We start from the raw sequence: 9,760 nt of genomic DNA on the forward strand, positions 1-9,760 counted from the left end.
ATGTAATAGACACAATGATCATATTCACTTTTGGAAAATAATTGACCCAACATGAAAGTATCAAACCTTTTGTATCACTGCCTATGCGACTATTTTAGGCCGTATAATGACCTCCTCAACCTATAACTTTATTCTTTCCCCCTTGCACTTCAAACCATTCTGATTAATGCTTCATGTAAATCTGCTCTTTCAACTCTCTATGTGGGAAAGCAGTCTTCACATCCATATATTTCAATTCCAGGTTGTATTGGGCAACCAACGCCAACACAAATTTGATAGATACTTTCTTAATCATGGGTGCGAAAATCTTACTAAAGTCGATACCCTCTTTCTGTACATACCTATTCACGACCAATCTCGCTTTGTATCTATCTTGTTTCTTCTTATAAATTTACTTATAACTAATCGCTTTACGCCTCACTGGAAGCTTCACTAGATCTCATATCTCATTCTTATATAGAGAGTCTATATCATCATGTATGGCCGCCATCTACTTCTCAGCATCAGGGTCATCTAATGCTTCTTAGTAGGTAGACGAATCCCCATCATCTGTAGTAAGGATGAATGCAATGTTCGAGTCATCTTTATATCTAATCGGTAATTTACAATCTCTCGGCGGATTCCTTTTGAGAGGTAGCTGCTACACCTACTCCTATACATCTGTTTGCGATTCAACTTCAAACTGTGTCTCACCCCTTTGATTTCAACGTCAATCACTGTCGATTTTTTTGATTCATTGCTTTCATCCTTATGTAACAAAAAATTCTCATTAAACCTGATGTCACGCTCAATGTGATTTTCGGAGTGACCCGATCGTATAGCCTGTACCCTTTCACGCCATCACCATAGCCCACAAAAGTAAATTTCTTTGCCCTTTGGTTTAAATTCTCATCAAACCTGATGTCACGCTCAATGTGATTTTTCGAGTGACCCGATCGTATAGCCTGTACCCTTTCACGCCATCATCATAGCTCACAAAAATAAATTTCTTTGTCATTTGGTTTAGCTTATCTTTCTCAACCGATAGTACATGAGAGTAAGTGTCGCAACTAAATACATGCAACCCTGAGTAGTCAACATCATGACCACTCCATACTTCTTCAGAAATTTTATAGCCTATTGGCGTAGACGATGACCTATTCACCAGATAAAAATGCGTATTCACGACATTAGTCCATAGCTTCTTATTTAATCCAGCATTACTCAACATGCTTCGAGCTCTCTCTAAGAGAGTCTGATTCATTCATTCCACTATACCATTTTGTTCAAAGATGTGCCTCAGTGTATTTTGCCTTATAGTCATCTCATCTTTACAAAATTAGTTGAATTCATTTGAAGTGAATTCATCTCCATTGTCTGTCCTTAAAACTTTCAATTTCTGCCCTATCTACTTCTCAACCATCGCCTTCTACACTTGAATGTGACGAATACATCATTTTTATTTTTTGAGAAAATAAACCTATACTTTTCTACAGTAGTCATCGATTAATGAGACAAAAAATGATGACCCTCCCCCAGTAGAACTATGGGCGACGAACCCCATACATTTGTATGCACATACTCAAGTACTCATTTACATGCATGCCTTCTAGTCGTAAAAATTAGCCATGATTATTTACCATATATACAATGTTCACATATATGAAAATCCACACTTATAAAGACAAGAATCAAGTTACGATCAGAACGTACCTTTACACCACAGTCACTTATGTAGCCAAGGCGCGCATGTTACAATCATGCTGATATGGATTCTGCTGCTAACGCTGCAGCTCCACCTGATACAATATTCCCAACCAACTTGTAAAGGTTGTTACTTTATTGAGCTTTCATTGCTATGAGAGCCCATTTAAAAACTTTAAGGACCTAATTAAAATCAATAAATTTTCACCCAAGTGCCTCTAATAGCCTAAGAGATATTAGGTTCTTACTGAGACTTTGAACATGTCGCACATTTATCAGAACACGCTCCATCCAATCGAAGATCTTGATGCGCACTGAATCAATTCCAATCACCTTATATGCAATGTCAATGCCCATAAAAACCTGTCCACAATCACACTCATTGCAGGTGGTGAACCAATCCCTATGAGAAGTCATGTGGTATGAGGCTTTCGAATCCAAAATCCAATCGTTACTGAGGTAACTAAATTTGGATGCGGTCAAGACATCACCACCATCTACATTCTCACTAGATTGCGTTGTATTAGCCTCTTTTTTTGTATTCTCATATTTTTCTCATTTCCGTGTCTTAGGATTTCGGCAATCATTCTTCATGTGTCTTGTCATCCCACAATTCCAACAATTCACCTTGCCTTCCCCTTTCAATTTAGATTGCGATCGAGAATTGCCCTTCTCTCGTTTAATATTCATTCCCTTAATAACCAAAGCATCTATATAGGTACCCTCGTCATTGTCTTTCCTTCTCAACTGTTTCTCATAAAGGGATGAGATGATATTCTTAACATCGATGGTATCCCTACCGCGGATCAGAGTATCTAAGAGATTCTCGTAAGATGATGGAAGTGAATTCAATAGAATTAATGATGATCTTCTTCTCCGATCTTAATCTCTACATTCGTCAGTTTATAAAGCAATTTGCTGAATGTGCTCATATGTTCATTGATATCAGACTCATCTGTCATCTTAAGATTATAGAACTATTTCTTAGGATACAGATGACTGTCCATGAATTTTTTCATGTACAAACTATCTAGTTTTGTCCATATCCCTGCGATGATCTTTTGATCTAGGATATAGTAGAGAACGTTGTTTGCTAAACATAATTAGATCGAGGTTGTAGCCCTCTCATCAAATTTTTCCCACTCTTCATCACTCATAAATGTAGGACGCTTCGCCTTACCAAGGAGAGCATGCTGCAATATTTACTGAACTAAAATGTCTCTCATCTTAACCTTCTATAGTTCAAAGTTGTTTTTACCGATGAATTTCTCTATTTCGTACTTCCCGTCAGACCCTTTCATCGACATGTTTCATATTAGAACTTGAAACCTCAACATTTTCTTTGATACCACTTGTTGGGATATTATGCATAAGCAAACCTGAATTCAATCAAACAAGACGAAATCAAACACAACACAAACATATAAAGATAACATGATTTTTTCGCAAAAAAAATTGTTATAGGAAAAAATCATGGCACAAAGCGACAAGTAATCCACTATAAAACAATATTACAAGAGATGGATGGACTTACCGATCCGAACAATCCTAAAATCCCTTCTCGAAACCCTAACTTTGCGCTCTCTCTCTCTCGCTCTAGAAGCCCCTTGTAAGTCATTAACCCTAATTCCCATGTTTACAATCTCTTATATAGAGTTACAACAGAATTAGGAAACAAAAAACTACACTTGCACTGAACCTTGCGCATTTAATAATGGGAGCTTCAATGGCATCAACAACCATTGAAGGCCAGTCGATGGCATCAAGTAGCAACTCCAAAACTGTCCAGCAAGCCAAAACAAAAAATTGAAAGTTTCTCGTTGGGATTGAGTCGACTATTTATGAGATCAACATTCACTTGATGGCATCGACAGACCCTTGATTTCAATCAGAATGAAGACATTTAAGAACAAATAAAAACTTAATTTTTTAGAATAAGCAAATAAACTCTTACCAGTAGAGATGCCAAATGACTCCTTAGAAGGTGTCTTGTAGAGGTGTACACGAATCGAACTAGCTTGGTTAGCTCGCTCGACTCGACTCGAAAAAGCTCGATTCGAAGTTGAGTTCAAGCCGACTCGAGCTGATTTTTTTAGCTCGAAAATGAGTTCGAGCTGGCCCCAGATCGACTCGACTCAGATCGAACCCAGCTCGAATCGAACTCGGATCAAACCAGTTCGATGACTCGGTTACTTTGATATTGATGTTGCTCACCAAGTGTTTGATGAAATGACTCAAAGAAGTGTGGCTGATGGCAAAGAAGGTATGTATTCAAAACTAACACCCTTTTTTTCTTGATTTTTATGTTGCTTAGAAGGTGTTTGGTAAAATACTTGTAAAACCATTGCTGTTGTCTTAAATACAGTGAGATTTTAAAGGTGCAGTCCAACTGTTTGTGAAAATGCTGCAATGGCGAACTCGGCTCGAAGTGGCCCGAGTTGCTGACCGAACCGAGCCGAGCTGGCTAGTCAGGCTCGAGGACCAAGCCGAGCGGAGTTCGAGCTGAGGAGGCCAGCTTGACTCGGTTCTACAGGATGTACACTCCTAGTGTCTTGTATGTTAAACTCCATGTCTGAAGCTTCGCATTAGAAGATATCATGCGTTTTCTTTCTTCAAGCACTCTAAAGATAACCCATGGCAATCAGTCGTGTTCAATTTTTCACACATGTGAAGCTGATCTGAAGCTGACCATTCCGAATTTTAGATTAGGGCATCTAGGCACCGCAGATGTTTAGGTAAGCACATGGTTATAAGATCCGGTCCAGTTAGATTCAACTCACTTGAGTCAACTCAGACTTGGTAGCACCCAATCCATTCGATATCGTGAGTTAACCTACAAGTCACCCTGCCTTAGGTGAGTTGGACCAATTCAGCCCTCACTCTCGATGGGGGACCAAATTACAAATTGGTTTAAGTTGCTGGCCATATGACTTTCCTATTACCCTAAGCTGTGGATCACACCATGATATCTTTATTACATATATACACTCCATCTATCTATTGCACTACACCGTTTATCTTAAAAATTAGGTAGAATCATAACTTCAGTGGGCCACACCATGAGAAACACGGAATGTCTAACGCTGATGCCTTCTTGAAGGCCACAGAAGTTTTGGATCAGGACAACGTGTTTTCTTCATCGCGATGGAAAATCACCTTTGACTTGCATGCATGTAAACATCACAATGAACTTCACGAAGGTTCTAATGGTTGATGTTTTCATTCACATTGTTTCTTGTGCTTTCGATTACTTAAGTAATATATATATATATATATATATATATATATATATATATATAGCCTCATGTTTGTATGTTTGGACACATGTTAAAATGAGATGGACCAAATAGAGATAACACGGACACAGATTACATATTAATCAATATTGGACGTGATCTGTGGGTGATATATGTTTTAATTTACCCACAACATTCAATCATTTTGGACCATTATTTCAAGGCATAAACTCAAAAATTAGGCAAATCTAAATTTCAACCATCCGGTAGGAAAACAGTGATAATTAAACGTCAACCATTAAAAACTTCCTAGGACCCACTATGATATTTATTTGCCATCTAACCTGTTAACCAGGTCACAAAGAAATGTAGGAAAGGAAAACACAAATGTCAACTTTATCTAAAACTTTTGTGGCCCTCTACAAGTTTTTAACTGTGGTTGTTCAATCACCACTGTTTTCCATGGTATGGTCCGCCTGAGATTTTGAATCTGCATTTTTAGGCTCATGTCCTAAAATAAGCTAGCAAAATGGATGAATGGTGTGAATAAAACACATATATCATGGTAGGGCCAATAAAGCACTACTATAGGCAGACAACAGGCAATGATCTAACTGATAACACAGGCATCAAAGTGGCCCAACAAAAGGTAGGGTCACAGAAGAAGATTCCAGAAACCCAGGGTTACAAGCAAGCTGCTCCTCTTTAACCATGAGTGCGACTCTTTGGTTTGCACACGTGTTTCATAATGTCACGTGTGACATGCGAGACGCGCTTCTGAAAGTGGACTCCTGCAGGCGCCACAAAGCAATGTGCCGTGATTGGGGGTGGAAATGGTGTCCATCTTCGGCAAAGGTGGGGTATTTAGGCTCGTGGGGGTCTTTATCACGTGACCAACGAGTCGCTGTCACGTGATCCTGCCACGCCAACCTTCTTTTCAACGTCTTCCCATCCCATATATATATTCCCACTGTCTAAATTTCCGAATCATTCACACAGGCTTCTTCCCAACCAATGGGACAAAGACATGTGTCATCATAGAGGTTGACATTTCCAATCAATGCGTAAACACTCAATATGCAAATTTCATTCTACCATCGTAGGCTTGTCGCCCTTGTGAAAAAGAAAAATAAAAAAAAGAGATAGAAATACAACGGGCAGGTGCAACAATGAAATGGGACATCAACAATAGGTTTGTGCATGGGCCATTATGGTGTGTCTGTTTTATCAAACCCGTTAATCAGATATAAAATACCAGAATGAACTGCAGACGCAAAAATCAATTGGTAAATAATAAAAAAAAAACCTCATGCAGGCCACACCGTGTTAATTTAGAGATTTTAAGAGCAATTTAACATTGTTTCTATTGGTGTTAATTATAGGATTTTTATTTTTATTTTTTAAATGGATGGAGTGGATGTATACATTCAACATGGTGGGACTCTTAGAGTTTGAGTCTTTTACCCACTACGTGAAAATAAATGTTGAGTGGATTTCATGCCGGGATCCATGGAAGCAAAACCCGAATTCAAATCAAATGTAGGAAAGATAAATGAAACAAAGTATGCACATGAACATACAATTTTTATGTGAAAAAATTTTACAAAAAAAATCACGACACAAAATAACAATAAAATCCACTATAAATAACGAATTATAAAAGATAGATCTTACTTACAAATGTGAAACCCTTCAGAAAACTCTATCCTCCCTGTAAAATAAGACATTCAATCCCTTTGATGCTCTAATCCCATTTTACACTCATGTATATGATGCTACAACTGAAATATGAAACTAATCACATAATTATGTAAAATTGTGCACACCGTCGATCTAAGCATCGATCGATCGAGCAACCCTCGATTGATATCGATTGAGATCGATTGAGCCCCGACATGTTCAATCAATCGAACATGCTCAAAAGTGTCCATAAAGTTTACATGAATTTTTCGAATTTTGTCGATTACTCTAACCTGCTAGGTTGTTGACCAAACCTGTTTAAAATTGTACAGAGACCAATTTGTCTAATCTAAGGTTCACTCGATTAATCAAGAGCAATGTATTCAATTAATTGAACTCCCTTGTTTTTGCACATATTGAAGACATCCAAACAACATTTTGTTTATTCACATCTACAATTGGAGTTTTGTAAGGGGTGGCAATGACTAGGTTATTTATTGATGAGATTTCCTCCCAGGCTCAACCGGTCGTGAGCCTTACTCAACCGGTTAAGGGTGGTGCTCGACCAGTCGAGCCCTGACTCGACTCAAAGTCCAGCGACTTTGGGTTATTTTTTCCCGTGGTGCTCGACCAGTCGAGGGAGGTGCTCGACTGATCGAGTGGGCCGTTTGACCGGTCGAGGACACTGCTCGACCAGTCGAGGTTACGCAGTTTTGATTATGATTTTGTGCAGGATGTGGAATTTTGAGACGGCTTTCGCAAGGGTGTAAAAGAGAGTTTCCTAAACTATAAATAGGAGTGCCTAGGGTCTCGACGTTGGAGTCATCCTCTGGTACCATCGGGTTTAGAGAATTTCACCCAAGGACATCTATGGCCCCCCGATGCTTAGTAACAATATTATCGGTATCCAATCCAGCCACCCATGATGTGTCTGTGGAGGCTATGGCCTTGATGTCGCTAGGGCATACAGTAATCACAATCACACAAATGCAAGTGCCTGAATTATACTTTTAGACATGCAATAATCCTGCGCGTACCGAGCGCTCATGTAGGGCAACTCCGCCTATCAGGGAGTCCATAAACAATCTACCCGAAGGCATGTGCAATGATCAGTCAATCCTCACATCAGGCATACATATGATGCGTATGATCATGAATCATGAATTTATACTAAGCATGTTATGTGATGATGGGCTCTGATCAAAACGAAGATGGGCCTAGACGGCCTACACATTACAGGTATGGGCTTATCAAAGGGCCCTAGGGAGAGTGACAATGCGGAAATTTAACCAACATCATCCTTGCAATGTGGACATCAAACCATCATTGCTCCCAAAGCATAACCCGCTATAAGGGTCGACACATATACCATGGTGGAATCACACTACAATGGGCCTTATGTACGTCCTATTGGGCCTTGACCCATGGGCCTCTCTAGTACATCAAATGGGCCTCATACATGGATCTCGTATATATCAAAATGGGCCCCAACGGATGGTCCACAACTACATTAAGATAGGCCTAATCACATGGGCCTTGCATACATCACAATGGGCCTTATAATATGGGCCTTATACAAATCAAGGTGGGCCTTGTATGTATCAAGGTGGGCCTCAACGGACGGCCCACAAACACACCAAGATGGGCCTTATCACATGGCCTTAAAATATCCCCCAAAATGGTTGGACAGTTAGGATGAAACATATGCATCATGGTAGGTCCCATAGGGATGCAAGGCATAGATAAATCACATACTTCATGGTGGAGGTCCACACTGATGAAAGGTGTGGACACAATTCATACACAAGTGGGTCCCAAGTAGGACCCACCATAATGTTTATTTCTCACCCAACTTGGGGCCCACCGGAATGTTTATTTTCCACCCAATCTGTTGATAGGGTCATGTAGGCCTGGGGGCCCACCATAATATTTATTTGCACCCAACCTGTTTATAAGGTCACGTGGACATGGGGGCCCACTGTACTGTTTATTTGCATCCAATCTGTCCATAAGGTCACGTGGACCAGGGGGCTCACTGTAATGTTTATTTGCCATACAACCTGTTGATAGGGTCACGTGGACAGGGAGTCCACCCTGATGTGGTTCACAAATCCAGCCCACCCATTATGTGCGTCCCACTTGGCTGAGGGTTCAGACCAGGTTTCAGCTACATTCAAATTTCAGGTAGGCCCCACCAAGTGATTTTATATGGTTTAGGCATGTCTTCACATGATTTTAGATGGTGTGGCTCACCTGAGTTCCGTATACGGCTAATTTTTGGGGTGGCCTCCTGGTCCGAGGGGACCCATCAAATGCATGGAGTTGATGTTCGAAACCCATCACGGTGGGGCCCACAGCTGGGGCCGTGAGGCCCAGCCCGTCCGTCCGCTAGGTGCAGGTAACGCCTGCGTGCGCTCTGACAGCAGCAATGCTGCTGCTTGTTGTTTTTTTAAAAAAAATAGTTTTTCTATGGTTTTTAGTAGATGGGACCCGCATCAGCAAGATCCACACCAGCCATTGGTCCCTGTGGCTCGATACAAACCTATCGAGTCCAATATTGGATGGTTTTCGATGCACAGGAGCGTCAGGGAGTGTATCATTGGTAGGAACACTGTTTCCTATACCATGGCCCGCCAGGAAACCAGATTAAGTTCATTTTTTGGCTCAACGCCTAAAATGATTTGAGGAAGATGATGGATGGCTTGGATTAAGTACCTGCATTAAGGTGGGGCCTACATGTGCGGCCCACCTCAAAAGCAAATATTTTTTTTAGTAAACACTCTATATAGCCATGCCCAGCGTCTAGCGTCCAGAGACGCTGGACAGATAGATGATGGTGGGCCTCACATGCATGGACGGTTTGATGAAACACATGCATCATGCGGTGGGGCCCACATAGTACACACACTAGCTAGCCACCCTTGTTAGGGATCTACACCAAGACCTCAAGTGCTGAAACGAGGTATCTCCACTCAGTCTGCCAGTTAAGCTATGAATCTGGGTGTGTGTACTACACGGTGGAGTCCCACCGTCCACGATGGACGGTGCAGATAGAACATGAATTAGTGAGGCCCACTACATCAAAATGGATAGAGAGAGAACGGTGAGATAGAGAGGAGGGACCCCGCTACTATGGGCTCTCCATTTCTTACATTCATACA

Source organism: Magnolia sinica, chromosome 13 (genome assembly GCF_029962835.1).
Source record: "Magnolia sinica isolate HGM2019 chromosome 13, MsV1, whole genome shotgun sequence".
Taxonomy (NCBI): domain Eukaryota; kingdom Viridiplantae; phylum Streptophyta; class Magnoliopsida; order Magnoliales; family Magnoliaceae; genus Magnolia; species Magnolia sinica.